Source organism: Cryptomeria japonica, chromosome 10, assembly GCF_030272615.1.
Source record: "Cryptomeria japonica chromosome 10, Sugi_1.0, whole genome shotgun sequence".
NCBI lineage: Eukaryota > Viridiplantae > Streptophyta > Pinopsida > Cupressales > Cupressaceae > Cryptomeria > Cryptomeria japonica.
In genome coordinates, this window is record NC_081414.1 from 21,751,084 (window position 1) to 21,757,928 (window position 6,845).

Consider the following 6,845-nt stretch of genomic DNA (forward strand, 5'->3'; position numbering starts at 1 on the left):
CAAACCATAGTCAATTTCCCCCTTCAACTATCTGAAAATCCTCTTCATAGCAATAACATAAATTTCTTTAGGATCAACTTGAAATCTTGCACAAAGACAAACAACATGCATAGTATCTAGTCTAGTCTGAGTCAAGTATAGAAATACACCAACCACATATATGTACAAGGTCTGATTAACTTTCAGAGATTCATCATGCTTACATAACTTGCATCTAGTCATCAGACTAATACGGATCTACCCTGCAAGTTTGGATAAAAGTCATCAGGAACGTGTTGAAAGTGTACACGATCTTCCAAAAAATTTGTATGTTGAAAAGAGTTTCTTCATCTCTACAAATGGAGTCCAAACCTACAATTACAGCTGCGCACCTACAACCGACACACATAAAAGAAGGGAAGAAGGCTTGTGGATAGGGGTTGGCCTCATTCAAACCCCAGTTGAGGAATAAACCTTGAAAGAAAGTAATTGCAAATGCTTAAATGTAAATGATAGAGATATATACCTTGTAGATCTGCAATTGATTGATGATGATTGATTTGCTTCTTGAATGTAATCACAAAGGTTGTATGCAATGGCATGTAACATGACAAAATCCTAACACACATACACACACATGCTTGCGAATGAATGTTGTAATGTTGCTCCAATGGATTAATGAAGAAGACACATGAAGAAGAAGACTTGACGAATGCTTGAAGACTTCAACACTTGATGAAAACCTTTTAGTTGAATTTTGCCTATCTCTGTATCTCTGTATTTCACCCATCCATCTATATGAAAATGAGAAGATTGACTCCCTTTTATACATGCCACACACAATTAATTCATCTCACCAAAGGCCGACATCGAGGAGATTTGAAATCCTAAAATGCAAATAGGGCTGGAGGGACCTATCTTGCAGCCACCCTAAGAGGGGGGGATAGGGGTGCCACGCCCCTGTCCTGTCCTATCTTGGGGTCAAGACAGGATCCTGAGGCTATCTCAAGGCTCAAATAGGAGGAACTTGGGGTGAGGGTACAGAAAGAGGTCTTGATTGAGAAGGGATATATTGTCGCCAAAGTGAGGACCTAAAACATGGTCGAAATTGCATGGGTCTCAATTTTAGGACACTACATTTATCCCCCACTTTAGCGAGAGTATCACTTATGCCAATACTGCTTGTTGTAATACCCTAAAAATGGTCATCTAAACCATGGGCCCCTAATCTCGACAACATCACCAAGGTCCTAACCAAAGACAATTAAATAAATCTTGAGCACACAATTAATTATTTAATCATCAATGTCACATGGCAAAATAATCAGCCAATATTAATTGAATATTTATATTTAATTAATTAAATCATTCCAAGTAAACCATTTTAAACAATTATCTTATTTATTTTAATTAAATATCTTTTGCATATTTAATTAAATAAATCAATTGAGCACAAATCTTCAAAAATGGAAATAAATCAAAAAAAGGAATTAATTGACGAAGAAAGAATTAAAAATTTTGAGAAAAGAAATCAATTGGAGATAATCTTGAAAAACAAATTAAAATTTGATAAATAATCTCAGAGAAAGCAATTAAAACAATTAAATCTTAAAATTGAATGAAATAGATAATAAATCAATTTTTTCTGATTTTATCTTAATTTTAGTTTAATTTCCTTTAAAACTGAGAAAAGCATCCAATCACATCAATTCACTTGGATTGTGCTTCCTCTTGGAAAATCTTGACCGCTCATCATCATTTGATCTTAGATGTTGGTTTCTTTCTGAATTTTCTATAAATTCAGGCTCTCATCTCTCATTCAAAGGGATCCTAGAGGCTGAAGAATATATTGTTATTATACTATTTTTGCTCTAGGTTCATTGAGAATATTACATACATATTTAGATCATTTATCTCATTTATTGCTTAAATCTTGTTAGATTAATCTTGCATCCATCTAGCATTAATATCACACTCATATAGATTAAATCCTTCATCTTGATGTTGTCTAGTCATTGGTATTGCTAAATAATCTGAGAGCAATCTTATACTCACATCTTTTAGAAGGCAATGGGTCAATTTGTTATGGTTTACTATTCATTGATTATATCTGATTAACCATACATGTAATGACTTGATTGAAGTGTTGTGTCTTGCAGATATAGATTCTTATTCCACTTTTCACACACACATTTTTGGTGCCCACTATGGGGCTGAAAACTACTTTTTCGGCCTCAAAATCATTTTTTTAATCCTGCAGATTTCGTCCGTACAACTTCTGCGAAATATCGTACGAGCAGTCCCACTACATCGTACAACATTATATTGACGTCTGCAGTTTCTCGTACGAAACAAGATCATATCCTTTACATTGTCGTACGAATCAGAATATACACTCATACGACATACTAATTCATTTATACTCTGTCATTCTATGTTGATTTATAACTCGTACGACACACTGCTTATGCTATCTTTTGTTGTTCTGTATTGATTTCTAACTCGTACGATAAAAGCATTTTGTCATTCTATTTTATGAAGATTATCGTATGATTTTGTTTTCTGATAGATTAAAAATAGATTACCTTTCAGGATTTTGTTTAAATTTTGATGATGCTAACGCTAACCCTAGATTGTCTTCTGTCTGCCTAAGATTTTTATAGCCTGACCAATTTCTTGTAGGACGCTTGTCAAAGAATCTATCAAATCAAACATATGCCTATCAAAGAATAAAAAAAACATGACTACTGATGTGTTGTTTTTGCAGGTTGCCTAAAGAAAATTGACCAAATATCATGTATTCTTTAAGTTCATTTTTTTTAGGCACCTAAATTGCTATCTGGTTAAATGAACAAATCTGTCTTTTGTGTTTTCAGAAAAATCTAAGAGGTAGGAGAGTATGCTCTTGTCTTTTATAGACAATCATAAATCTAGACCCTTGAAGCTTTTTTCTAAGTTTTGAGATTTGTGTACCTTTAGCGGGCCTGTCACAGTGGGAAAAAGTAATCACCCCGTGAGAATGACCCAAGTGAGTACAGCTGGACCTAAGCATTCCAACTCACTATAATAAATAGGTCTCTGATGATTAAAGTCTTAGAGGATGGGATTATTTGAGTTTTCTCTTTGAGATCTCTCATATCGGGCATTTTGTAGGGCCTCACGGTCTCAATCGCGTTTACGTGACTACAGCTTGTTTCAATACCTTGTCGGGCTATAGGCCTCAATCATGCTTGCATGACTTCAAGGGGTAATTTCAAATGGAATTATTGATTAAGAACTTTAAATTAGAAGCTACCTGGTTCACCTTCGAAAGGTTGATAATCTTTATGTAAGAGAGATAGTAACTCTCCCAAGACACTTGCCATATCGTGCCCCAATTAGCATTTGGAGTCGGCTAATACAGTGTTGAGAATCCATTGCATGAGACTCAATGGCCATATTCTAATTAGATATTTGGTGTGTACCTAAGTCAATAAGCAAAGGTTTTCTTCTCTAAGCCAACTTCCATAGGGTTAGCGTGTTGTGCTTGAAATATTACATATCTTGCGTGTTTTCTATGTTTTCGTCCCTGAAACTAAAAATGAAATACTAAAACTGGAGAAAACAAATCAAACAATATCAAACACCTCAGTGATAAACTCTATCCATGTCACAAACTAGTCCATCCTGGTCAGAAATCAGTCCATCCCAAAATTGGTCATACTCAGTTGTCATACCCAGCCATTGAAAAACTTAGAATTTTTAGTCTCTGCTCTGTGAATAGTCGTACGAGTCTATTGAATTGTTGTCCTGCACCATATCCTATGTCATACAAGTATACTAAATTATCGTCCTAAGTCCAATCTTGTGTCGTACAAAACCAAACAGTTTGTCATTTAAGCTAAATCCTATGTCGTATGAAATAGAACCAAACAGAATCATTTGTCATCTAAGACTTACCCAGCAACTCGTACGAAATAGAATTGTTGTTGTCCTAAACTTGTTGAACTGTTGAATAGTCTCAGAAATTATGTCATACAAGTCTATGATTTTGCCAGTCTAGAATAGTTAAACCTGTCCAAAACAGTCTACAGCGAGCCTAAAACTAGTTATCATCCCCATAAGTATAAAACAACCTTGATAGTGTACCTCTGCAGTTGCGTTGCATGATTTTGTCAATCATTTCTCAGCTAGTTCAAACAAACAATTTATCAAACCTAAGTCAACTTGGATAATGTCTTACACAAGATAGATCGTTCCTGAAACTAGACCAGATCTTAAGTTACTTCTCTTAATTACTACGTTAAATGAACTACTAGCTATAATTTGATCTTGACTTCTACAACACATCTCGCTCTTGGTCTTGTCAGCATTTCTTGTCGGTTAGAAATGCCTGTCCAAACTAGAAGCTCTCGCAGCAAAAGAGATAGAAAAAGAAATGCATTTTTCAAAAGACAATCCATTCTTCAAAGAAAACCCCTTTTATAAACTATCCTTGTCACAGATACCAATTTACGATATACCAATCTTTGGTCAGCCCTTATCTCCCACCATGTTTGGAGAAAGGCAAGAAAGAGAAGCTAGTAAACGAAACACTCACGAAGATTTCAGCAATCATGCCACTGACAGTGATTCATCAACTGAATCTGAGCTTCCTGAACCTCTGAAGATGAAGTACATAGATGTCAGAATGATAAAGATTTTTGAAAAATGATGAAGGTCATCATGGCTAGGGAAAAAGAAGACTATTTCCTAGAATTAGCAAAACAAGGTGCCAAACTCCCTACTAGTTATAATGTGGAGACCCTCGTTGCTAAAGAGGAAGAGACACCATGGGGAAAAATGAGCAAACAAATGCAAGCATTAAAAACTGCAATCACAAGAATAGAAAACAAAGATAAAACACCAAAACAATATTCTTTGGACACAATATGCCCATTCCCATTTGACAAAAACCTTTACATGTCTCCATTTCCTTCACAAGTTGAGATCCCAAAATTTGATAAATACGATGGTACCTCAGATCCACAAGATCATGTCAGAGAGTTTTGTGCCGCTTGTATGGATTTTATGCATGATCAAATGTACCTCATGCACCTTTTCCCAAGGAGTTTAGGGGGTCAAGCAATGGAATGGTTCGCAAGCCTACCCAAAGGAATAAAAACATTTGAAGAACTAATCCAACTATTTTTACAAGAATACTCATACAATATTCATCACCCAGTCACTATGATAGAAATTTGCAATACCAAACAAAAGACAGGAGAACCCTTTCTCACTTTCCTCCAAGAATGGAGAAAGATGTTCTCTAGATATTCACGGACCATCCCAGATCTTGAGAAAATGGATATCTTTGTCAACAACTTAGTCCCTAAATTGAAGTATAGTGTCCAGATGCAAGTACACCCTTCATTCAACAAAATGGTAGATAACACCCTCAAAATGGAAGACGTGCTTATCAAAAAGGGAGATATATCACTTTGGAAAGAAACATTGCAAGGTTATAGCTCTAAAGAAAAGAGAAAATACTGGAAATATGGCAAAGATAACAACAAGAACATCGTTAGTGATGGAGTGGTAGATACTATCCAAGCAAAAACAAAATCCACAATATTTAACTTGGCTAGTGGCACACAAGCACTCAAGGCAGCTGAAACTACAACAGAGAATCCCCCAAAGAAAATAAGAGAGTGTTTTAAAGACAAGCCTTGGGTCTCAAAACCTAAGCGTGATTTTACTCCTTTAGATGAATCATATGAATCAGCTTTGAAAACTTTATTGGAAAATAATCTGATAACATTGCCAGACAATTCCAAACCATATGACCTAGAAATTAAACCCAGATGGTGGAGAGAAAATGAATACTGTGACTATCATCAGAACAAGGGACACAACATAAACAACTGCATGAAACTTTGGCATGAAATCCAAGATCTCATTGACACAGGCAAGATCATTGTTGGAAGTCACATGGCTAATGCTGATCATAAGGCTTTTAAAGATCCCTTACCCAATTATGAACAAGGAGAATCCTCAAAATCCAAGGGAGGAGCTAGAGTTAATTATACTTACACTAATCATGATAATGTGATCAACATGATTGAATCTGTTCAACCTGCATATTGCAATGTGATCATAGTATAGGATCATCAAAGTCAAGCACAAACTACTAATGCCGTGACTCACGCTCAAAGGAAGATTTCTCTCCCAGGAGCTAGTCCCCCAACTTTTGATCAAACGACATCAAAACTGCCAAATAGACAAACAGACACAATCATGGCTAAATCAAAACAACCAACTTCATCATCTTCCCCTGGTTATAGTATTGTTGAACAATTGAAGAGAACCAATGCTCAAATCTCCATTTTAGAATTGCTTAAGATCTCTTCTACTCATAAAGAGGTCCTAGACAAGGCTCTACTTACCACCAATGTCCCTAAAGATTTAGACGTAGATTGGTTTCAATCTATGGTGGGTCACCTAACCTCACCCCATTATCTCACATTCTTTGAATAAGATGATAATTCACTGAGTCACCCACATAACCAACCATTACACATTGAAGCCATGATCCATAAACACCGTGTTAAACGTGTTTTAATAGATGGAGGTGCTAGGAGGAATATTTGTACTTACGGTCTATTAACACAACTGGGATTCTCTAAAAATGTTATTGATCCAACAAAGAAGATAACAATCAAGGCTTATGATGAAGAGGAAAGAGCTTCTAAGGGACTAGTATCATTATTGATCAGAGTAGGACCTATGGAGAGAGATATCATTTTTCAAGTCCTAGATCTTCATCTGTCATACAACATCTTACTGGGTAGGCCATGGATTCATGAAATGAAACCAGTACCATCTACGTATCATCAATGCCTGAAATT